The sequence below is a fragment of the Tenrec ecaudatus genome, chromosome 15 (genome assembly GCF_050624435.1).
Source record: "Tenrec ecaudatus isolate mTenEca1 chromosome 15, mTenEca1.hap1, whole genome shotgun sequence".
NCBI lineage: Eukaryota > Metazoa > Chordata > Mammalia > Afrosoricida > Tenrecidae > Tenrec > Tenrec ecaudatus.
Window position 1 is genome coordinate 112,284,666 of NC_134544.1, and position 26,994 is coordinate 112,311,659.

Here is a 26,994-nt window from a genome sequence, read left to right on the forward strand (position 1 = left end):
TCACCGAGTCTCATGGACTTGCGGAGGAGGAGACCGAAAGTGGCTGCCACCCCTGCTTTTGATTTCCTTGGTAAAGTCCAAGACTTTTTCCTTTGCTAAGGGCTTGCTGATGGAGGGTGTGTAGGCTCTGGCGTCTGATGCTGGCTGCCCTTTCATAAAATGCTTTCCTGATTCCTCAATGTCCACTTCGACCATTTCCCCACGAGCAGGGATTCTTTGTAGAAACAAAATTAGATGGTGGCTCACATAAAACTTGGAATCAAAAGATTCTTCTGTTACTATTACTTGTTGGCTTTCACCAGTCTTGTGGCCCTATGGGTTGTAAAACTGAAATATTCCAGAAAGATCTTTTGTTCTTTCTTTTTCACTTGCGCTGCATCTTCTTCTACTTTTGCAGCAGGAGTTCCTGGTCTTGGGTAAAATTAGTGAATGAAGAGACTTGGGAATGTACCCTTCCATAAGTTTCACTGTTCTTGAAAATATTCATCTGTTTCTCCAGGAAAATCACAGATAGCAATAGTTATTCCAAGAACTTTCTCTTTCAGAAAATCCACTACTCTTTTGAAGTCGCCCACGCAGTATTCTCTTTCTATGTCCAAGACCCCCGTGTCAGAGACTGCTCGGACTGGTATGTACAGAAAGGCAGAGACTCTGGGGTGATGGAGGAGTTTCGCCATTTCCTCCAAATGCTCTAAAATACAGGGCGGGTTTGTCATGCCCAATCTCACCTCGGATGCCTCCGGAATCACTGCAACCAGTCTCCACAGTAGCGTGGGAAATCGGCGCCAAAATCTCTGCCATTTGCTCCATTGTCTTCGCTGGTCAACTATAACTCATAATCATCCTCTTGAAAAGACAATTGGGTTCTATCTACTAGTTCATCAGTCAGACAAACAGGCCCCGTTTCCTCGGGCGTGCTTAGTTTTGCAGTAGGTACAAGCATTGAGACACCCAGTATTGAGGAAATGATTCCGCCGGCTATTGGTGCATTTAGGAGTGGATTCCTCCTACTCTTTGGCAAATCCAACCATCAGTCCCCCATCCATTTCCCATGACCTTTTTTCGGACCCAGCAGTCTCATGGAATGACCTTTAATGGTTTCCTCCACAACTTCTACCACATGATCTATGTATTAACCTTATGACACTCAGTCCACCGAGGCAGTCCTGACACTCCCGGCCTGCAGAACACAACCAGTTAGCGCTACTTCCTAGTTCACCTCTGGGGCTTTTTAAATTGAGTTCCTGAAGTGATCTTCAGTTGTGTGGGTTTTTGGTTTGTTTTACCTACAACTATTCAGGAGCCACAAGTCTGTATCTGATTCATTTTCTGTCATGTCATAGCTAAAAGTAGCTAGCTGTCCAGCCATATATTCCCCATCTGAATTACTATGCGAAGACCCCCATGGTTGTATCCACACTTTCTGGATGCCTGGAATGACGATGCTATCACTTGGTGGGCTGTTTTCCTCTTGCAAATACTTTTGGGTATTTCATTCTGCACCTTTGGAACAACATGTTTTCTTGCAAAATGTCTGTCTCGTGTTTTTGAATCTTCCCATGTCACAATGTCTTCTATGTCATCTAGTAGAGTATCAAAGGGGGCAGAAGGTGTCTTCTCTTGATTATCTGCAATTAGTCTCTTATAAAATGAGCCAGTTTGAAGTTAGCCCATCAACACACTACTCTCCAGAAACCACACAGACTTCACAGGAGGCCCGCCATGACACATAAGTCTGGCCACATTGAATTATTCTTGGCACAGTTGTGATGAGTTGGGTTGCTAACCACAAGATCGGCAGTTGGAAACCACCAGTAACTCCTTGGAAGAAAGATGAGGCTTTCTATTCCTGTGAAGAGTTACAGCTCCAGAAACAAAGGGAGTTCTGCTGTGCCTTGTAGTGTTACTATGAGTCAGAACCGACTTAGTGGCACTGAGTTCAGTTACTCATACAGTTTATCACAATATAAAATTAAACATAAAATCCATGCATTTTACAGTGCTGGTATTTTAGATTAGTAAATTCCAACTCTTTTTCAGTACATGAGGATTCCTCTTTCTCTAATAGAAAGTCCACAGGACCAGTGATGACGAGCATAAACAATGGAGCCAGAATCTAAGCCCGACTTCCAGCTGTATCATGTGTCAGCTATATGACTTTGGGTATGCCATACACTTTCTGTGCTTCATTTTTATTCTGTGCAACAGGAACAACAGCACTGTACTTAGCTCATTCAAGTGCTCTGGAAATTAAATGGGTAATTATTTTGAAAGTGGTTAGAAAACCGCCTGGCATATTAAGTACTGTGGTAGTGCAAAGGGTTAAGCATTTGACTGCCAGTTGAAAGAATGGCAATTTGAACCCATGCAAAGGCACCCTAGAAGACAGTTCTGAGAAAGGGGGAACCGAATACAAGGAGCTATATATAAGCTCCTCCCTGGGGGACAGACAGCGGAGAAGTGGGTTAAGGGAGACATCGGATGGTGTAAGATATGACAAAATCATAATAATTTATAAATTACCAAGGGTTCATGGGGGAGGGGTGAGTGGGGAGGGAGGGGGGAAATGAGGAGCTGATGTCAAGGGCTCAAGTAGAAAGCAAATGTTTTGAGAATGATGAGGGCAACAGATGTACAAATGTGCTTGACACAATAGATGTATGTAGTGGTAGCCAGCCCCCCACAACAAATCACAGGTTCAGTAAGCACAATTGTATGGTTGAGATATATAAAGATTATAATAAAGTCATAGAGAGTGAGAGATAGGAGAGAGAGTAAAATAAAGAAGTCAAACACATTTCATGGTAGCATGCTCACCTCAGTTCCTCTTGGTGGTACAGGGCAGGAGAGAGACGGCGAGAGGGCAAGAGAGCATGATTTATTGCTAACCAAGGCTATATCTCTTTTTGGGTGTACATGCCTCCTAATTACAGGTAATGACATACATCATAGGAAGGGCTTGTAACATAGGCAATACAAGCAATAGGAGGGGGATATGTAATGGACATAAGCATAACAGGAAGGGGATGAACTAGGGGTGTAATTGGAAGGGGAGGGACTAGGGGTATATATGTAACAATAAGGGTGGACCCTAGGTTCATGATGGCGGCCTAACCTTGGTCACCCTTGAGTGGACTTGACCTCCCTGGGCTCTCCTTCCGAGAAACAATCTACCATGCTTAACAGAAGGGAATGGGCCCTACTTATGGTGGGACAGACTATACAGTATGATTGCTCTAGATGGCTGATAACCCTTAGGGAGAATAAGCCTTGACCTACTTTTGTTGACCTCCAAGTGAATAGTCATTTGCCACGTGTAGCAAGCAGTTAAGTTTGGCATATATTTGGGGGAGACAACTTCGGAGAAATCTTTCTGTTTCCCACAGATGTATGTATGGATTGTGATGAGTTGTATGAACCCCCAGAAAAGTGGGTGAAGGGAGACATCGGACAGAGCAAAATATGACAAAATAATAATTTGTAAATTATCAAGGGCTCATGAGGAAGAGGGGAGCAGGAAGGGAGGGAAAAATGAGAAGCTGATGCCAGGGACTTGGGTAGAGAGCACGTGTTTTGAGAATGATGAGGACAATGAATGTACAAATGTGCTTTACACAACTGATGTATGTATGGATTGTGATAAGAGTTGTATGAACTCCTAATAAAATGATTAAAAAAAGAGTTGCATGATCCCCCAATAAAATGATTTTTAAAAATTAAAAAAAAAATGAACACAAATTCACATAAATTTAAAAAAGACAGTTCTTTCTGATCATCTGTTTCTAAAAGTCATAGCCTTGAAAATTCTATGTAGCAATTCTACTCTGCGCATATGGGATTGTCACAATTTGGAATCAACTCAATGACAACTAACAATGAAGTAGTACTTATCATTTTCATATTCACATGTTGGGAAAAAAAAACTTAACATTCAAAGTTATCTTAAAATTCAGTAAGATTAATAAAATTAGAACCGATCTTGGAGATCTATGTGTAACCTCCTCTCTGGGAGACAGGCAATGGGAAGGTGGGTGAGGGGAGACGCCGGGCAGTGTAAGATAAGATAAAATAATTATTTACAAGCTATAAAGGGAGCAGGGGGAAGGACGGAGGGGGACGGAAAAAAAAGGAAACCGAGCTGATTCCAGGAACCCAAGTGGAAAGCGAATTTTGAGAATGACGAGCGCAGCGAATGTACAAGGGTGCTTTGCTCAATGGATGGATGTATGGATTGTGATAAGAGTTGTATGAGCCCCAATAAAAAGATTTATTAATTTAAAAATTAATAAAATTATTTGTATTTTGTTTATGACACCCATTACCGCATAATTTGTAAAAACAAAAGAAACCTTACTGTCATTGCATTAATTCCACTCATAATGACCCTACAGAAAAGGGTAGAACTGTCCCTGCGGTATTCCAAGTCTACAACTCTACTGGAGTAGGAAGCCTCATCTTTCTGCTAAGGAGTGGCTGCTGGCTTCAAACTTTGCAGTTAGCAGCCCAACCCATAACCACTACACCACCAGGGGTCCAGTACATCTGTAGAAGAAATTTATATTCGTTAACCCATTTGGGTTAAGTATTATTTACAGACAAGTATGCCGTCTTCTACAGTACACATGTTGTTAGGTGCCTTTGAGTTGGATCTGACTCAGACACGTTAGGTACAACAAAATAAAGCTCTGCCCACTCTGGCACCATCCTCACCAGTTTCCTTATGTTTGAGCCTATTGTTTTAGCCACTGTGCCAATCCATCTCCTAATGAGTTTCCTCTTGTTTTTTCTCACTGCCTCTTTACTTTACCAAGCATAACATGTCCAACATATGTGAGGTGACGTCTTACTATCCTTGCTCCTAAGGAGCATTCAGGCTGTACTTCTTCCAAGACAGATTTGTTGGTTCTTTTGGTAGCTCATGGTACTTTCAATATTCTTTGCCAGCATCGTAATTGAAATGCATTCATTCATTCTTTGATCTTCCTTATTCAATCCAACTTTCACAAGCATACGAGGCAACTGAAAACACCACGGCTTGGGACAGATGCACCTTAGTCTTCAACGTAAGATCCATGCTTTGCAACATTTTAAAGAGGTCCTATGCAGCAGATTTACCAATGCAATGTGTGCTTGATCTCGACAGCTGCTTCCATGAGCACTGACTGTGCATTCGAGCAAGATGAAATCCTTGACAACTTCCATCTTTCTTGTTTATCATGATGTTGCCTGCTGGTGCGGTTGTGAGGATCTCTTTACCTTAAACTGTAGTCTATCTGAAGGCTGCAATTCTTCATCTTCACACGCAGATGCCCCAAGGACTCCTCCCTTTCAGCAAGCAAGGTTGTGCCATCTGGATAATGAAGGTTATTAATTTTCTCCAATTCTGATACTTCATTCTTCTTCACGTAATCCAATTTGTCTGATTATTTGCTTAGCATACAGACTGATCCAGTATGGTGTGAAGATATAACTCGGATGCACACCCTTCTTGATTGTAATACATTAGGTCCCGCAACTGTCTCTAGAGCTGTGTACAGTTTCTACAGGAACACAGTAAAATGTTCTGGATTTACAATTTTTCTCAAGGCTATCCGTAGGTTGTTATAGGCCACACAGTAGAAGGCCTGTGCATAGGCAATAAAACACAAGTGACATCTTTCTGACATTTTATGCTTTTATCCAAGATCTACCTGATGGTAGAAGTGATAGCCTTTGTTCGGTGTCCTCTTCTGAATCCAGACAGAATTTCTGGCAGCTCGCTGTCAATGTACTCTTGTAACTGTTGCTGAATGATCTTCAGGAAAATTTTACTTGTGTTATTCTTATATTTTTCACATTTTCCAGGGTCACCTTTCTTTGGAATTGGTACAAACATAGATCCTTTTGAGTCATTGGACAGGTGACAGTCTTCTAAGTTTCTTGGTAGAGGTGCAACGTGATTCCAGTACTTCCTCAACTTGTTAAAACATTTCAATGGCTAGCCCATCAGTTCCTGGAGCCTTGTTTTTGACTAATGTCTTCAAGCAGCTTGGACTTTTTCCTTCAATACTGTTCATTCTTGATCATATGCTACCTCTTGAAATGGTTGAAGGTCAACAAGTTCTTTTTGGTACAGTGACTTTGTGTATTTGCTCCATCTTCTTTTGTACCATTGTGCTTCTTTACAGCGCCGGTCACTATTTGGCCAATAGAATCTTTTAATATTGCAACTCATGGCTTGAATTTTTCCTTCAGTTCTTTCAGTTTAAGATATGCTGACCACGTTCTTCCTTTTTGGGTTTGTAACTCTAAATATTTGCACATTTCATCATAATATTTAACTTTGTCTTCTTTAGCCATCCTTTGAAATTTTCTGTTCAACTCTTTTACTTCATCATTTCTTCTGTTTTCCTTAGATATTCTACATTCAAGAACATGTGTCAGGCTCTCTTTCAAAATTTATTTTTTATCTTTTCTTTAAAAAATCTGAAATATTTATATTTTAAAATTTTTTATATACAGTTGTTTTAGACCTTATTGACTCAAAAGAAGGGTTATATAAATTGGAAAATAAAATACTTTAACAGCCACAATAGACTTTATTAGAAATGTACATATTGACAAAATAATAATATTTAAAATAAACAGCTTGATGCTTGAGTTAAGTTATATAAATGTTCACCAAGGGCAAGGGCAAAGAAACTTTAAAACATTGGTTCTACAATGAAACATATAACTTTCCTCTAGTTCTTAAATACTTCCTCTCCCCCCCGCCCCCCGCCACACTATCATGATCCCAATTCTACCTTGCAAATCTGGCTAGACCAGAGGATGTACATTGGTACAGAGAGCAACTGGAAACACAGGGAATCCAGGACAGATGACTCCTCCAGGACCAGTGACGAGAGTGGCTATGCCTGGAGGGTGGAGAACATGTGGGGTGGAAAGGGGGAACTGATTACAGGAATCTAAGTATAGCTTCCTCCCTGGGGGAGGGACAGCAGAAAAGAGGGTGGGGGGAGATGTCAGACAGTGTAATATATGACAAAATAATAATAATAATTTATGAATGATGAAGGGTTCATGAAGTAGGGGGGAGTGGGGAGGGAGGGGAAAATGAGCAACAGATATTAAGGGCTCAAGTAGAAAGCAAATGTTTTGAGAATGATGATGGCAACAAATGTACCAATGTTCTTGACACAATGGATGTATGTATGGATTGTGATAAGAATTGTACGAGCCCCCAATAAATGACTAAAAAGAAAGACTAAAACCAAGAAACATTGGTTCTAAATAATTGGAGGATTACATGAGGCCCCTTCTCTCCCATGGCTCCTCATGGCTCTTGAGGCAATAACCCTCCAACAAGACAAATGGGAGTTAGTTAGTAAGGTCTCCCTAAATCTGTTTCTTGGGCATATAACATCAGGGTACCGGGTATATAAGCAAAGCTCTTCAGAAAGGTACAAAAAACCTATAAACATTAATAAATTATATCATAAAAAAATACAGAAATACTTCTTAAGGTGCAAGTAAAATAACTATATCCCAACTCCCTCATTACATAAGAAGAAAAAAAGATACAGCATTAAAGTTAAAGACTGATCTTCAAAATGTGTATGTACAATACCCTTTGTGTATGATTTGTTCTGTGGAGACGGAGAATAAGGCTGCACAGACATCACTTGTTCTTTTTGTCTGTTTGTTTTGTTTTTCAGGTAATTCCCTAGTTCCTAAGAATAAAAGTAAAACTAATAAAAAGGTGGGGAGGGAAGCATTTGAACCCAACTGCTTTATAATACTTGGCAAAAACAACAACAAAAACCTCTTATAAATAATAATGAAGGAATCTATAGAAATAAATTTCCAGATACTTTCACTCTTAGAAAAATAAGTCATGTAGGGAGTTGTATGAGCCCCTAATAAAATGATTTTTTTAAGGAAAAAGTCATTTAGAAAGTTACTTACATGCTACATTCAATGTCTTGACCTTCTGTCTTCATGTGTAATGTTCTTGATGTCATCCCACGGTTCATCAGGACTTGTATCACCAGTGTTCAATGCACCAAATCTCTTCTTGAGATGTTCTCAAAATTCAGGTGGGATATATTTAGGTCATATTTTGGGTCTCTTGTTTTAATTTGATTGTCTGTTCCACAGTCATCCCTGCACTCATTTTAGCTGCTGATGTTCAGATTATCCATCAGCTCCTCCCACAGCGAGGAATGAATTTGATTTGTGTTCTATCTGGAGAAGTGCATGTGTGCTGTTGTGTGTTGTTGAGAAAGGGCATTTCCAATGAAGAAGTTGTTGGTCTTTCTAAATTCAATCATGTGATCTGCTTTGTTGCTATCACATTTTCCAACTACCGTTCCTCCTCCTTATTTCCAACGATCACATTCCAATTGCCAAGTGAGACTGCCCTAGGGTTTTCAAAAACTGTAATTTTTTATGACTAGAAAGTTTTGTCTTTATCCCTCAGAGTGGCTGGTGGTTTCAAACTGCTGGCCTTCCAGTTAGCAGCCCAACATGTTACCAGTACACTACCAAACCCAAAACAAATTTGCTACCACCAAGTCAATGCTGACTCATAGTAACTCACTGTGGGGTTTTGAGACTGTTAACTGTTCATGAGAGGAGAAAGCCCAGTCTTTCTCCTGTGCAGCTGCTGGTGGTGAAACTGCCAACCATGTGGATTGCAGCCCAGTTCATAACCACTACACCAACAGAGTTCCTTACTGCACCACCAGGGGTTCCTAACACATCTGTAGGACCTATTACCACTTGTCTATAAACAATATTTAGTGGAGTCTTGGTTACCTCGTGCTATAATAGAAAAAATACCACAAGTGCATTAGCAAACACAAATGTATTTTCTCAGGGTTTGGGAAACTAGAAGCTCAAATTTAAGGCAACAGGGAAAGCTGTATGTGAGCTCTGGGGTGGGAAATCTTGTTCCTCATTTTTTTTTCACCATTTGCCATTTTTATATATTTTCTGTGTATAAGAAACAGATTTATATACAAGAGCAACTGAACATTGAAAAACATCCCAGCTCAGTTCAGATCAAGTCCATAAGTCTGATATTAGCCTATATTTCCTATATAAATCTAAAAAGTCCTCTTCAGACTCATGAAACACATGCAGAAGCCACAGAGAGAAGCCTGCCAGTGCTGAGACTCTCTACCCGCTGGCCTGTGATCTTCTGCATTAGGCATCATTGCACGTGTTCCTTGGTTTGTGTCTGTGTGTGTGTGTGTGTGTGTGTGTGTTTTATGACATTTATGTGGTGCTATTTCTATCTTCTCTGAGCTCTGCTTATTTTTTTTAAAAAACAGTTTGTTGGCACATAACCCCTATATCATAAAATTCTATTGTTTGATCATATCAAGAGATATACAAATATCACCACAGTCAATTTTAGAATGTTTTCTTCTTTTTTGTACTCATAGTTTTTAGCTTCCAAATTTTCCCCAACCTCCCCTGCCACACCCTCAGGAAACCATTAGTATATTACTATCTCTATAGATTTATCTAACCTGGATTTCATATACACAAATACATACAAAAACAAATAAAAAACTAACAACAATAAAAAAATAAAGAAAAACATCAATCAAAAGGAGAGTAGAGGGGGAAAAGCATGGCCACCAGACAGAACTTCCTAGCAAAATGGACCAGTCTCAGCCAGAATCAAACAGGTAGGAACTCTGTGCCCTGGGAAATCAGATGTCTGACCCAAACTCTGAGTGCTTCAAGATTATTTTTTTTATATTTGTTTTGTTTAAAAAATAAAGAAACACAAAAATTCTCCCCATCCACCCCCAGAACCTAGAACTTGATATCCCAGTAAGTCTTGGTGGCTCCTCCTTCACCAGCTCAGTGATGTGCCTGTGACGGGATTTACCTATCCCAACCTCCCCTTGATGGGCAGCCCCCCAACATCTCAATAATCCATTTGTACTAGGGCCCCTGCACGGAGGGCGGGTAGCATGCCATGGCTCTCCCCATAGCTCTCCACTATTTACTGTGTGACACTCCCTGTCAGAGTGCAGTTCCCACACCAACAGAACAACTCCGGAAGAGCAGGGAAGCCAAGTGCTGCCAAACAAAGGGCCCTTTTTAAGAAACACTATAACATCCGTCCTCTGCACTCTCCCTATATCATATAATGGGTCAATAAGTGACTCTGGTAGATTACGAGATATACTCTTCACCTACCCCACCTACCACTTCATCAGGACCCTGTTCACCCTTTCTCAATGAGACACAGTTTCACCTAAACTAACAAGTGCTAGCATCCCTATTAAAACCTGCTTTTCCAGTTTATAAAAAAATCACTATATTTAATCAGAAAACCACTTAGGATTAATACTATCATTTAAACATTGCTCTCCTGCTCCTATCTCCTATTCATCAACTCACCAAACTATTATTGCTTTCTCATCTCCACAAAATATAATTTCCAACCGCTATCTGATCTTCCTCCTGTAACTCAAAGAGCCATGCGCCACCCCACCCACCCACCACAAACACACTCAACCCAGAACGTTACTCACCATCTAGAGCTGGACCACTATGCTGCCTAAACAAGAGTCAACAGCAGGAACCACAAAAAATCAACATAAAAAAAAGTCAACAACCAAAGAGTGTCCAAGCCCAATGGAATACGCAGGAAGAGAAGCCCTGGGACTACCAGAAGGAGAACAAAGAAGAATGATGGCCGGGGCCATGCAAGAGACCCAGGGATCAATCCTGAAAACGAAGGAAGAAATTGACCTACTAAAAACATCACATCCAAAAGAAACTCAGAAGCTAAACAATGACATTACAGAAATAAGAAACACAGTACAGAAACTGAGAACAGAATAGAAGGAAAATCGAATCCGTGAACATGAAGAAAACCACGCAGACCAGCAAACACGAGAGACAATCAAATGAAAAACCAAAATAATCTGAAGAAAGCCTGAAGATGATGTGGGGCACCATGGAGAGAATTAATACACAACTCACTGGAATGTGGGAACAGGAAGAGGCTAACAAGTCTACAGATAAAATAGTAAGGGAATTCATGGAAGAAAATCCCCCCAGTATCACAAAGGAGGAGATAATAACTATCCAGGATGCAGAGAGAACACCAAATCAAGAAATATAATAGTCAAATTATCTAACTTCAAGGAAAAGGGAAAAGGAGAGAATCTTGAGAGCATTTAGAGAGAGAGAAAAAGTCACCCACAAAGGGAAACAATAGTATAGGCTCCTGTTTCTCTTAAAAACCTTGCAGGAAAGAAAAAACTGTGGGAAAGCATTTCCAAGCTTTTAAAGACACAAATTGGCAACTAGGAATCCAAATCCAGCAAACATATCCATCCATCAACTATAAAGGAGAAATAGAAGTATTCTCAAACGGGGAAATATTTAGATTATTCATACAAACAAAACCAGCATTACAAACAATATTAACCAGATCTCTATAGTCAGAAAATCGACAACTGCAGCACACAAACACGAGACCAACACAGTGTGTAAACACCACCCAGAAGTCAACACACTGAAAACATCACCCCAAACAATACAGATCTAGAGGGGAAAGGAAGACAAGGATAACCCCCCCTCCCAAAAGAAAAAAGATAACAAACACAAATAATATGATATAACAGCAATTATCCTACATTTAGAATTAATAACAGTCAATGGACTGGATGCACCAATCAAATGACCAAGAGGAGCAGCCTCGATTAGGGAAAAAGATCCATCAATCGCCTTCAAGAGACATCTCAAAATCACAGAAAACAAACTGACAGTCAAAACAAGGAGAAAATTTTATGAAAGCAATAGCAAGCAAAAAAAACAAAAGTATGAGTGGCGATATTAATCTCTGACAAAATAGACTTCAAAGTAAATGACATAATGGGTGACAAGAATGGACATTACGTAATGGTGAAAGGATCAAGAACACATAGCCATAATAAACATATATGCACCCAACAAAAGATCGTCAAAATACATCAGCCAAATACTCAAAGAGATAAAAAACAGATCACTAGATCAAAAAGAATAGTAGTGGAATTCAATGCACCACTCTTAAGGAAAGATAATCAACAGGAAAGAAACTAAATATAGAAACTGAAGAGCTGAACAACACAATCAAACAATTCAACCTCCTAGATATTTACATAGTTCTCTGATCAACATAATTAATGTTGTTCCCCATTATATCCCATAATATCCCATAATAGTGCTACCTTAAAGTTACCTCGTACAAGCACATGACTGATTGCTATCTTGTGTACGACTTTAACTATAGGAAGAGACATATGCTACTGCTCTCTAGGCTCTGAAGACAGTCACTGACCATTACCTGCCCCAGACACTGGTGTTAGCTACTCCTATGTACTCAGGGACCTTTAGGGTAAGGGTATAGCCCATTTTCTTATGTATGTGGTAACCTGTAAGTAGGGGACTTGCACGCCTTCTTCCCACCCCCCTACCCCAGGCAGAGTATATAAGTTTTGGTTTGGAAATATATTCTCTCTACGCAGAACTGGCTCCTGAAAGTCTTGATGGTCTCAGAGGTGAGCTCTTGCATGCTTTATCTTGTCTGATGTCTCTTTAATTTGGTCCCTCAATTACACAACCTCCCTTTGGACTCATTCAATTGTAGGGGCCAGTACCCCTTGGTACCCATTCGATTGTTGGTGCCATGAAACAGGGACCAAGAGAAAGTCTCCCCAGAGGAGAATTAGCCCATTCAATGGCTTTGGAATTGGGGAAATTATTTTTTTTAATGAGGATCCGGTTGGAGGATTATCAGATAAATAGTAATAATACTAATAATGATATAAATATGTGAAAGAGGCCAATGGAGCAAGATGAAAGTAAACCTGAAACTCATGCAATTACACTCACCCACTTACTGAAAAAAAACAGAAGGTAGCAGTAAACAAATAAAAAGATGCAAGGTTTTCTGCAAGCACTAAAAAAGGACAAACCATGGTTCCCAGAGGAAGGAACTCTAGATCTAGGAACTTGGCAGGAAGTAGGTACGAATGTAAAGAAAGCACACAGAGAAGGCAGAGATGGTTTTAGAACCTCTATAGACAGAGCAGGAGAAGAAAGAGGAACATCAATGGAAAGAAACAACTGAAATAAATTACCAGCATTACAGAAGCAGGCAAAAGTGACCCCAAATGAGTTGAAATAGTTAAGAAGGTTTAAAAAAAAACACTGAAGAAATTAAGTCTGATTCAAAAGATAGCCTCTGGCAAATGCCTCTGCTCCCGCTGCAGCTTGGAGAGGCCCAAATGCCATAGCACAGAGGAAGAAGAAGGGGCAAGTAGGGTACTACACATAACAAAGCACCTGTACTTTCAAAGGTAGAAAGAGGGCTTGCACAAGGAGATTTAGAAACCAGCTTAATTTTTCCTGTTTATGTAATAGACTACCCAATGCAGACAACCTGCAGGGATATCTGGAACACTACTATGGTGCTTCCCCTTTAAACTGTTAAAGGACATCAAACAGGCAGTGGCAACCTAGAGGCTGACTCCCCTTTCATGATCAGCATGATTAAATCTCTAGCTGAAGCTAATTGTCTCATCCCCACAGATTGGAATGCTTCTTACAGTACTGAATCTGGTGGTCCTAGGAAGCCCAGACACAGGCTTGCTGGAATGCAGAGCAGGGGATCCCCACAGGGATCAATGGGTAATTTTACGACAATGGAAGCGCAATTGCCAAACAAGCATTCTCAGAGATATGCCATGTTTGGGTGTGGGCTTGGGAAAAAAACAATACCACCAGGAGAGGGATGGCTCGGTTCCACCCCTGTTCGGCAGTGGAATGATGAGTCCTACATAAGCTTTGTGTCCCGGTTACAGGATGCTGTTAGCAAAGGTGTGAATGACACGCTGGCATATGACTATGCTAATAAGACTATAGGAGTGCAATCTGCAGGGAACAGGGCATACTTTTAGATTTACCTTTTAGAAGACCTGAAGAGGAATAGGATCTGACATGTACAAGGTGGATGTCCTAGCCGGCTGCTAGGGGCAATTACACCAAGCTTAAAGGGAAATACTTTAGCTGTGGGAAGACAGGTTATTTTCAAAGAGTGCTGGCAGCACAGGCCACTCAGCCTAGCCAAGAGAAGCTACCTGTGGCCAGTGCCAGAGCATGCGTGGGCCTGGACCATCGGGGTTGGGTTGACAAGAACCCGGACTTTGCACCCGCTGCAGGAAGGAAACTCATTGGGCACATAAATGCCACTCTAGATTAGCAGTAAGGGACTTCCATTAGCAGACCCTACCCAGCAGGAAGACAGGGAAGAGAACTTGCTCCAAGCCCCACCCAGCAGAACCTGGGAGGAATGGCTCAGATGCAACTCAGAACAGGAATCCTTAAACGTCAGTCACACCTACCACCCAGCCTCATAGCAAGGGACCAGACCTAACCAAACTTGCAAAAGCCCAGACTTTGTTCTTGCTGCAGTAAGTCTGACTAACCAAGAAAAGGCTCCAGAACCCTCATTGCAGTCTGTTGAAACCAAAAAGCAGAAGCCTCTGCTTGAAAAATCAGTACAGCTTTTATCAGGGATATTTAATGTACCGTAAGTATTCAAGGCATTCAGATTAATACTAGAGTTATTCAAAGTTGTGAAGAAAAGCTAAAAGCTGTAATTAAACCAGAAATTAATAAAACTGGTACTTGAGGTACACTACCTAAGGCTTGAAGGTAAACAAGCAACCATCTAGCTCAGAAAAAACAAAGCCCACATGGAAGAAGCACACCAGCCTGTGTGTTCACGTGTCGAAGGGATCAGATATCAGGCACTAAAGAATAAAAAATCATATCATTGTGGGCTCACCTTCCTGATACGATTGCTGAAGACAAATGGGTGCATAAGCAGATGTGATGAAGAAAGCTGATGGTGCCCGGCTATCAAAAGACATAGCGTCTGGGGTCTTAAAGGCTTAAAGGTAAACAAGTGGCCATCTTGCTCAGAAGCAACAACGTCCACGTGGAAGAAGCACACCAGCCCGTGTGATCACAATGTGTCAAAGGGATTAAGTATCAAGCATCAAAGAACAAAAAATCATATCATTGTGAATGAGGGGAGTGCAAATTGGGGACTCAAAGCCCATCTGTGGGCAACTGGACATCCCCTTACAGAAAGGTTGTGGGGAAGAGATGAGCCAGTCAGGGTGCAGTGTAGCAACGATGAAATATACAACTTTCCTCTAGTTCTTAAATGCTTCCACCATGCCTCCCCTTACTCCCCACTATCATGATCCCAATCTTACCTTACAAATCTGGTTAGACCAGAGGATGTATACTGGTACAGATAGGAACTAGAGACACAGGGAATCCAGGACAGATGATCCCTTTAGGACCAGTGATGAGAGAGGCAATAACGGGAGGGTGGAGGGAAGGTGGGGTATAAAGGGGGAACCGATTACCAGGATATAAACTATCAAGAGTTCATGAGGGAGGGTGGAGTGGGGAGGGGAGGAGGGGAAAAAATGAGGAGCTGATACCAAAGGCTCAAGTAGAAAGCAAATGTTTTTAGAACGAGGGCAACAAATGTACAAATGTGCTTGACACACAATAGATGGATGTATGGGATTGTGTTAAGAATTGTACGAGCCCCCAATAAAATGATTTTTGAAAAAAGAAAAAAGACCTATAGGATATATATTAGGAAGATCCAACCCAAATTCTCCAGATGCTGAGATTGCTACTGGCGTTGCTGATCAGGACTGTGAAGGAGAAATTAGGGTAGTGATGAAATCTGATGCACCATGGTATATAAAGAAGGAAGATGGCTTAGGCCAATTACCTTTGTTTCCTTAAATTTATAGCTTTCAGAAAGAGCTTTAGAGAAGTGTGTCCACTCTATAAATCGAGGAAGCAACAGTGGTCCCACATGGAATTAGAATTTGAGGGAAAAAAGTTTTTAAATTATGGATATGAGGTCTTAGGGCATCAAAGAAGACCTCAGATCCACCTACGAACTCCCCCCAGATCCATCATGGAAGGAACAGTAGAAGTTAGCCAAGACAGAATATTGCAAAGTGGCAAAATCCTACACCGCAAAAGGCCTAGAGAGCCATATAGTTTAATTAATCCTGTAGTCACACCTGGAAACTTATGGGGAAGTTAGCTGAAAAACAAGAATGTTTTCAGTCTTTCAAATTATCCTGTGTCTAAAGAAAACTCAGCAGTTCCATCTGATGTCAGTTTTTTGTTACCTTCTTTTACAGCTAAAACACTCTCTTGAGTCTCTGAGAGCAAGGAGCCAACATTTACATAATAATGACGTCCCTCTAATTAGTTTCACAGGTTTAAAACCAAGCAAGTTGCCTGAGATTGCTTATATTGCCTTAAAATCTCCATTGTTAAAACAGAAGGGGGAGGTGAAGAGAAATTTTATGTATGACAAATTTCATTTAGTCTTTTTCACGAATTTTTTTTTTCCTCCTTACTGAAAGCTTCTAGTACAATTTGGGCAGATAAACACATTTTCACCTCTACAGAGAAAGCTGATCCTGGGAAGTCCCAGGAAGATGGAAATAGAGTTTGGGATCCAGGTCCACTAATCACCTGTAGAAAGGGTTATTCACTTACGATTTTGCAGGAAAAATTAGATGGACTGCCCTTAGGAGGATGCAACCACTTGTGGAGAGAGATGAAGGACAAGGGAAAGATGAAGAAACCACCCAATCTTAACAATGATTCTGTTTCTTGGTTGCTAACAGCCCAAAGGGAGGGGCTATTTGTTAATGTTTTCACAGGCAATGGAGATAAGTGGATTTCTCTTCAGCCAGCAGGGCCCAGGAGAAAGGCAGCTGATGCTGTGACCTGAGAGTGGAGCGAACAGCCCAGAGACCTCTGTCCTGTTGCTGAACTGATCCAAATGCTAAGGAGTCCTCGCAGATCCTGAGAATTGCAATTGCTGCCTGCTGAGACATTTCTGCCGTTGGTGATGCTGTCTGAGACACTCTGGAACTCTATCATAACTGAATATTTTATGTAAAAGCGACTGGGCTATTATAATATACTGTTTATTTGCTAAGAGGTCAAGATCATGGACTTACAACATTAATTGATGTGATTATGGACTAGCACATTACAAACTTTTGTGTGACCTCTTATAGGAGCAGACATATGCTATTGCTCTTTTGGCACTGAAGACAGCCACAGCCAGTTACCTGTCACCTGTCCTGGGCACTGGTGTTAGGTTATTCCTATGTACTCAGGGACCTTTAGGGTTAGGGTACTCTGTTATGTATGTGAGTACCTGTAATTAGGGGGCTTGCATGCCCCCTGAGAGTATATAAGCTTTGGTTTGAAATATATTCTTTCTCTCTGTGTGAACCTGGCTCTTGAAGTCTGGGTGGTCGCAGAGGTGAGCACTTGTATGCTTTATCTTGTCTGATGTCCTTTAGTATCACCCCTCGATTCCACAACTGCCCCTTGATTATGGGGGCTGGTACCTACCTGGATACTCAATAAAACACTACTCGAAAAAGGCTGGGTATTAGCCCAAATAAGAGATGAAATTTGGAGCTTCCTAGAAACAAACAAAAATGAGAACACAATATTCCAAAATGTATGGGACACAACAAAAACAGTTAACAGAGGTCAGATTATAGCAATTAATGAACACATGAAAAATAAGAGAAAATCATTTTCAATACCTTAGCACAACACCTCCATCAATTAGAACAGTCAACAGCAGAAAACTCCCAATGACAGAAGAAAATCAATCATAAAAATTAGAGAATAAATAAATGAGCTGGAAAGCAGAAAAACAAAGGAAAAATCAACAAGAAGATGGTTCTTTGAAAGGATCAATAAAACTGATAAACTTCTAGCAAACTTAACAAGGAATAAAAGCAGCAGATGAAATATCTAGAATTAGAGAGGAAATGAGTGACATCGCAAGAGATTCAAATAAAATAAAATGAATAAGAACACAATTTATGAAATTATATTTAATTTATATTTATATAAATTAATTTACATTCCAACAAATTTAATAATCTAGATGATATAAAAACATATCTATAAACACACCCTCTACCCAAATTAACACTATGGAAACTTAAAACTTGAACACACAGCAAAAAAAAGAAATAAGCAAGGTCACCAAGAAGCCCCCAACACTCCCCCCACCCCACCAAAAAAAGCTCAGGACTAGATGGCTTCACAGGAGAATTATACCAAGTATTCACACAAGAGCTGTTACCAATTCTACATACACTGTTGCAGAATATAGAAAGGGTCATAAAACTCTCAAACTCATTCTGGGAAGCCAGCGTAACCCTTATAACAAAACCAGGCAAAGGCCAATAGAATTCAACAACATATATATATATATATATATATATATATATATATATATATATATATATATATATATATATATTACATCATGATCAAGTGGGGTTCACATCAGTATTCATCACAATTCATCACATAAGATAAAGGATAAGAACCACATGATCATATCAACTGATGCAGAAAAGGCACTTGACAATATCCAACACTCATTCCTAATAAAAGTACCAAACAAGATATGAATAGAAGGGAAATTCTTCAACACAATGAAGGCCATAGATGAAAAAAATTATGGCCAATATCATGCTGCATGGGAAAAAGCTGAAAACATTCCTATTGAACATGTGAACCCAACAACCCCTTATCGCCACTCTTATTCAGCACTGTACTGGATGTCTTAGCCAGAACCATAAGACAACAAGAAGAAATTAAAGGAGTACAACTGGGCAAACAAGAAGTAAAACTGTCAGTATTTGAAGATTATATGATTTTTCTATAGCGAGAACCCCAAGATCTCCAAAATAGGATTGTTGGAAAGAACTGAGGAATTAGGTAAAGTAGCAGGATACAAGATTAACAAGCAGAAAGCAATTGAACTCCTATATATAAGTGATGAGAGATCCAAAAAAGACATCAAGGAAGCAGTACCATTCACAATAGCCACACAGAAGTAGAAAAACCTAGGCATAACCCTAACCAAAGACACAAAAGATCTGTACAAAGAAAACTACAGAACATTAATACAAGACACCAAAAGAGACCTACCCAAATGGGATAATATCCCCTGTTCATTGATAGGAAGACTAGATTTTGTGAAAATGTCAATATTTCCTAAAGCAATCTACAAATTCAATGCAATCCTTATCTAAATCCCCACATCATTCTTTAAAGAAATGGAAGAACTATTTACCAACTTCATATAGAGAGGGGAAAAGCCCATGTAAAGAACTTTTCAAAAAGAAGAACAAGATAGGGGGTCTTGCTCTACCTAACCACAAAACCACACTCACCATCATCAAAACTGCCTGGTACTGACATAATGATAGATACCTAAGGCAATGGAACAGGACAGAAAACTCAGAAATAAAAGCATCCGTATACAGATAACCGTTTTTCAACACTGGCCCAATAAACATTAAATGGGAAGGTGTCTTAGTCCAGGTGGACTGTAAAAACAAATCCAGGGGGACTCAGGTGTATAAGAAAAATGTTTATATACAAGAACAATTGAATATTGAGAAAACATCCCAGCCTAGTCTAGATCAAGTCCATAAATCTGCTATTAGCCATATGTTCAATACCAATCTGTAATGTCGTCTTCAGACTCACAAGACAAATGTAATAATGTCAAATGCAGAAAGATCACAGGCCAGTGGGTGCAAAGTCTTGTGGGTCCAGTGGCGGCAGAAGCATCTCAGCGCTGGCAGGGTTCTCCACGTGGCTCCTCCAGTTCCCAGGGCACAGGGTCTATCAGCATAGTGCCATGTATCTTGTCAGTAGAGTGTCTTTCAGGGAGTGAGCAGAGAGAGTTGTCTCGCATGTCCAAGAAGGAAACGCAGGAGCTCTCAGAATTCTCAAGGGAAAGTCTTGCCCACACAGAGGCCTTACTGGCTATGACCTGATTGACAGACTAGACTCCACCCCTTCACTCTTAATCCTCTCAAGTCCCAAATTGACACCAGATTATGTAACTACCACAGAAGTGGTCATGGAAAAGTAGATATCCATCTTCAAAATTTAACAGGGTCCATAGCTCCTCCCATGCACAAAAATGAACTCAAGGTGGATCAGAGACTTAAGTACAAAACCCAAAACAATCAGTATTATCAATGAGGAAACTGGAACAAATCTAAGTGCCTAGTGCAGGGCATACACAGGTTACCAGATGTAACAAAAGAAGAACACATAGTGGAAGATAAAATAAGTGAATGGGACCTAGAAAAAATAAAACACTGTGGTACTAGCAATTCTAGAAGGGTAGGGGGAAGGTGGAGAGGAGAGGAGAGGAAGGGGGAACCGATCACAATGTTCGACACATAACCACACCCACCCCCCTCCAGGGGACAAACAACAGAAACCAGGGGGGAAGGGAGACAGCAGTTGGTGTAGGTATGGAAATAATAATAGTAATCTATAATTTGTCAAGGGTCACGAGGTTTGGGGGGAGGGAGGGGAAAATGAGGAGCTGACACCAAGGGCTTAATAGAAAGTAAATGTCTAGAAAAGAATGATGGCAACATATGTACCAATACACTTGATACAATTGATGTATGGATTGTTGTGAGTTCTAAGAGTCCCCAATAAAATGATCTTTTTATAAAAACATAAATAAATGAATAGAACACTGTGTATATAGAAAGATTTCATCAAAAGAGTAAAATGAGATCTCACAGACTGGGAAAGGATATTTAGCGGACATAACAGATAAAGGGCTAATTACTAAAATCTATGGAATACTTGCAAGCCCCCAAGAGTGTTGAACGGTCGGAAGGCTGCACCATGGCTTGCTTCACTGCACTGCACTACTGTCCTGTGCTTCAGGACCTTGTCTTCATACTTTCTGCTTCATTGACCTTTGGGATAGTAGCCATGAAAAGACCTGCAGATGTTAACTGGCCCACAAAAGTGAGTCAGATTGAGCTCTCCACACTGCTGTGTGGACTCGTTTGTTGTTACAATTATTTTTCCATCTATATCTATCTCTATCTATTCATAAGTGTCCTGGTTTTTATTCTCTAGAGAACTCTGCCTAAGACACACACCAACATCCATGATCTGAGGAGTGTAAATTATATAATTCGAATCCAAAGGAGGAAATAGTAACAGAGTTTAAAATGTTAGATTCATGTATGCAGAAGGCTATGGATGACAGTGGAAGTCCAAAATACCTTTGCAGGGTCTACAAAGAGAATAAACCTCCGATAATCCCCCTCGAACCATAATTGAGGGATGTCAATAACCTGGTTACCAGACAGAGAGTATTAGAGAAACTTCTATAGTAGATTAAAATGAGAAGCCTGACTTAAACTGCTAAAACCTTGTCACTTGATCTCCATTTTGATATATGAGATAGTTTATTGTGCCAGCCTGGCTGATAAACACAAGTGGGATTAACTGAAGGGCAGAGAGATAAATGGCTCAGTGAGCCTCACCTTTCTTGCCTCTCGCTCTTTAATCATCGGAGCAGTGTGCGGCTGCCTGGCTTGTTCTGTGCCTCAATTTAAAGGGTACACTACCTGTGAGATGCCTAGCCTGTGGACTGTGTCCCAGTAAGTTGAGGTCCCTTTAAGTACACACAATTGTAATTTACATCTGGAGCTGAGGACTGACAGTTGGTGACCTGCCTTGCTCTTTGCTGCCTGTGCTGGGATAGCCTAGCTTTCTCTCTACAGAGAACTACCTGGTGGCTCTCACAACTCTCTCACAGGAGTGAGTTGCACTGAAGCCATTTGTACTGCTTTATAGTTTGTTTTTTTTAGCAAAAGCATGATTTATTTAAGGAAAAAGCATTCATAAATTGAATTTTATAAAAACTAAAATCCTGAAAAAGATTGTTAAGCATATGAGAAGACAAGTTACAACCGGGGATAAAATATTTGCAAAGCACACATGTGACAAAAGACTCATACCTACACTATATAAACAACACTCAAATCTCAATGTAAAAATTTTTTAAATAATCAAACAATTCAATTAGAAAATGGGCAAAAGACCTGAAGACTTTTCAGTATAGAGGACATACGGTTGAGAAATAAGTACATGAAAAGATGTTCCTTAGTCATTAATAAAGTAAAAATAAAGACAACACCACAATATCATTACAATTGATCAGAATAGGTAACATAAAATATAGTAACAAAACCAAAGGCTTTCAATGGTGTGGAGAAACCTGATCATGCTGGTAGAAACTTGGTACATTACAGGTGGAAAATAGTGGATGGTGGGGAAAAAGGCTTGGGACTTGTTAAAATATCTAAAAACACACTATCACATGATTCAGCAAGCACTCTTGGGCATTTGTCCCAAATCAATGAAAACTTAATGTTGTTTACAAAAATCACCTACACGTGATTTTCATTATAGCTTTATTTTAGTCTAAAACTGGAAATAACCAATATATCTCCCAATAGATGAATAAGTCAACATATGTGGAAGATCCAGACTGTGGGAAACTACTTATCAATAGAAAGGAACCAAGTATTTATATAAAAACTTAGATGAAGTTTGTACTGCTTTATAATTTAACTGTTCATTTCTTGTATTATATATCTGTCTGTATACAATTTAACAGTTCATTTATTGTGTTATATAGCTAACTATCTTTATAAATATATATATAATTATCAGCAATCTGGTTTTCTCTCTCTAGAGAACCCTGTCTAATACAATATACTTTGTGCTTGATCTGGTATAGTGTTTCTGGGGGTAGGGGGGAGGCTTGTTTTGTGGTTTCATATTGCAGTTTGTCTATGTTGTATTTTGTCATTGTTGGTAGCCTTCTCGACTCTCTGTTATGTGCTTCTCAAATTTTTTCGGTATACGAAACCCAGGTGAGTTGAATCTACAGACACCAACTAGAATGAGAGTTCCTGGGAGGTACGGCGGGGAGGTGGAGGGTTAAAAGGGAGCTGATATCAAGGAGTTCAAGAAAGAAGAAAATGTTTTGAAGCTGATTGTGGTAGAGATGGTACAACACTGCTCGATATGATTGAAATATGGAATGATATAATTGTCTGGATTATCTCCCAATACAAAGGTCTGGGGCAAAAAAAAGAAAAGAGAATAGAAAATATTAAAACCTAAAACCACTTTAAAAAGGTCAAAAAGGAGATAAACTGTTAAAGTGTTAGATTTTAACCTAACTACATCTGCCATAATCCTCTTTCCGATGCACTCTGCATTTTAGCAAGGCTACACCTCTACCTGGTTTATGTTCATAGGGGATTCACCAGAGGCTTACTGTATTTCCCCTTCACTATTGTTTTTAACTGGAACAAATATTACATGTAAGCCTAACTATATCTTCCACAGTCATCTTTACAATGCTCTCTGTCTGATAACAAAGCTATTCAGATCTCTTGACTGCGGTCAGAGGGAATTCCCCAGAAGCTTAATCTATGTGCGGAACCTGCTAATGGATCTTGGGCTTCCACTGTCCTCCATAGCCTTCTGCAAACGGGGTGTTCACAATTTAATTTATGATACCACTCCCTCTTTTGGATTTAGATTACTTACAATCCTTGGATCGCATGTCAGCTATGCTTCTTAATCTGTTCCTTTTATAATCATACCTGTGAAAGCTGGAACATGTGCAAAACTGAAACCTGTCAGAGAAAAAACTAAAATATTTTCCCTGCATCCAAGTCAACTTTGGAGACCTAGAAGAACTAACAGTCTCGTCAAGTTCCATCTTTCATACGATTAACTGTGTATTTCAAAAGAGAATGTAGCCATAGGTACAGGCCTTCAGATTTACAATATATACTTCTGTGGGGAATAAAGCAATCTATGTGGAATTAACAATATGCATACACTCTCCAGACACGGACTTCCAATGTCTCCATAGTAAGATTTATAATGTGATTTTTATTTCACTGGTATTTCCCCAGAATTTTAATGTGGGAGTTACATTAACATCATCTCCCATCCCTACCTCCAGAATCATAGAGCAGGATTACTCTTTGAGAACAAGTAAATAACACCTATAATCTTATTTCAGGAGTCTGCCACTCTGGAAACAGTCTAAGAAATGATTGATTAGAGCTTCAGGGAGGCATGGTTAGAATGCAATCTCAACCGGAAAAGCATAAATCTAACTCTATTGCCTGATCATTTACAGCACTAACCCTAACTCTAACACCCTAACCCTAACCCTAACCCTAACCCCCTAACCCTAACCCTAACCCTAGAAGGGGCGGGTGGTCAGAAAACAAAAGTTATAAAGTGGGCCCCCTGCTATCTCCATGGAAAAGGCACCCTGATTTAGGAACACAAATAACATCTTCTTTTTTGTTTTCTGAATAAATCCTTTATTTTTGCACAAAAGGTGGAGTTTTCTCTATAACAGATTCAAGTTCAAAAAACAACATTCTTCCCATGTAGGTTTGCCGGGGGTGGGGGTGGGGTTGGGTTTGTGGTAATGAAAGTCAGACTGCTCATTTGCATCACAAGTTAATAAGTCAACTTTCTGGATCATCCAGCAGCTGCTGGTGAGTGAGTTTATTTAGCCTGAATCTCCAAGGGTTCCATGAACGCTGGAAGCCTAGAAGGAATCAGATTGAGGACAGACCAAAGACACTGGAGGAGGGCACCACAGGTCCTCCTGCCTCACTTCCAGCTGGTGTCTACAGGTGACATGTCCACTTCATCCTTTTCTAAACCCAGTGTGGTCGCCCCACTCCCAATATCGTAGCTCTGAGCGTTCCTGGTGGGAAATTCTTCAGAATCTGCATACCTTCCTCATCGATACTGTATGTTGCAGCTTGCCCATTTGCTTACGTTTCAAGTATCCCACCTTTCCTTAGGAGACAGATTTGGAAAGTGGGTGAGAAACTGGCACAGAGTCCATAGATGACCTCGTCTGATTGGCGTAGGAGAAAGGAGAGTTCAACTCCACACCAGCCGAAAGTCAATTGCCACAAGGCAGAGGTCAGACATGTCTCCACCGTCCATCTTTCTCTGACCCTATTCTGACATCAGCTGCTCCATCTGCAATACTCTGCTTCTCTGCTGGGCTCGTCTATCTGTTGCAATGCCACCCAGAATTCAACAGGTAAGACTCATAACTATGGGACTTGATTAGAGAAGTTGCTAAGTTACCACAAGCCAGGATCGGAAAATAGGAAGGTACGGTTATTAGGCCACAGCAACACCTGTCCTCTGTCTGCTCTTCAGCCTCTCAGGCTGTTACACAGCCTCTTGATCTCTGCCTCCATGGGCCAGGAAGTCCACCGGCTGCTCCACATCTTTGACAGTTACAAAACCGATACTAACCATCAATCCGGTTAGCAATCACTCAGACCCAAATAATAGAATCCTATCAACATCTCCCCCCACCCTCTCTTCCTACAAACCCATTAGGAAAGGAGGAAAATATTCAATAGGGCTCCTCCTTTTTCCTACTGATTTGAAACACCCATGAAAGTTTGTAAGCCAGCTATTTCAATCCTTTATCCCTTCCTGTCCCATTTTGGATATTCAATTTCTAAATTGCCCAACTCTTATCAATCCAGTATTCTGGAGAGCCAAGAAAGTTATTTAATCTAAAAAAATCTTCATTCCAATTGGAAAGTTTATTATCTGGATTCATAAGCAAAATTGAGTCTAGAGAAAGTCATCCCTCAGGGAGGAGACGAGACAGTCAGGGTGCAATGTAGCAATGATGAAACATACAACTTTCCTCTGGTTCTTAAATGCTCCCCCCATCATGATGCCAATTCTACCTTACAAATATGGCTAGACCAGAGGATGTACACAGGTACAGATAGGAACTGGAAACACAGGGAATCCAGGGTCGATGATCCCTTCCGAACTAGTGGTGTGAGTGGCAATACTTGGAGGGTGAAGGGAGGGTGGGTTGGAAAGGGGGAAATGATTATATGGATCTACATATAACCTCCTCCTTGGGGGACAGACAACAGAAAAATGGGTGAAGGGAGCGGTCAGAGAGGGCAAGATATGACAAAATAATAATTTATAAATTATCAAGGGTTCATGAGTGAGGGGGGAACGGGAAGGGAGGGGGGAAATGAGGAGCTGATGCCAGGGGCTTAAGTGGAGAGGAAATGTTTTGAAAATAATGAGGGCAATGAATATACAAATGTGCTAAAAAAAAAAAAAGCCACAGAGTGGCAGAATAGATTTTTTTAAAAAGAAGCATCGTTGTGGAGAGCAAATGTTTTGAGAATGATGAGGGTAATGAATGTACAAATGTGCTTTATACAATGGACGTATGTATGGATTGTGATAAGAGTTGTATGAGCCCCCAATAAAATGATTAAAAAAAGAAAGTCATCCATCAAAATTACAGCAATATACACCAACTTACAAGGTCAACATTTTTTCTCATTTGTTGACCTTCTGATCAACCCAGCCCTAGCCATTTACTAGGTCAAATAGGCACCAGTCACTAGTTTAGGAGTACACACACACACACACACACACACACACACACACACATCTCTGCACTTTAGACCATGTGACCCCTTCACATATCACATACTTTCATTATCCCCAGCCCCTTGGGGCTAGGTCATGTCCTTCAGGCTCATGCCCAAGCAACTTTTAAAATTTCAGATCACTGTTCCCACTTATGCCTCTTCTCCTCAGACAAGTTAACAGGGACCAATGGGATATGTCTAAACACCCTGTCTCTTCATTGCTACAATTCCCCCATTTATAGTTCACAAGTTGATCCTGGTGGTCACGATGGTGTCATGCTGTGTGCTCTTTAGCTCTCTTTAACTTTCAGTCCTAGAAGGGGGTCTTCTGTTATAGGCACAGATTTTTCCAGCCTAGGCACAGCCAAAGGCAAATGGTGTACTCAAATTAAAAAAGCTAAAGTCTTTTTTTTCCTCCTGAAAGTCTTTTTCTTCAATGCTAAAAATCTATTCTCTCAGTAGTTCTTGATGGGCATGAGTTTTTTTCAAATGCAAATGTCCTGTCACTCAAGAC

At 40.3% G+C, this 26,994-nt stretch overlaps 1 pseudogene; it reads right to left on the reverse strand.

The window, feature by feature from the left end:
• LOC142427689 (threonylcarbamoyladenosine tRNA methylthiotransferase pseudogene) lies at window positions 1-24,784 on the reverse strand (annotated as a pseudogene).
• Window positions 24,785-26,994: the final 2,210 nt, after the last annotated feature.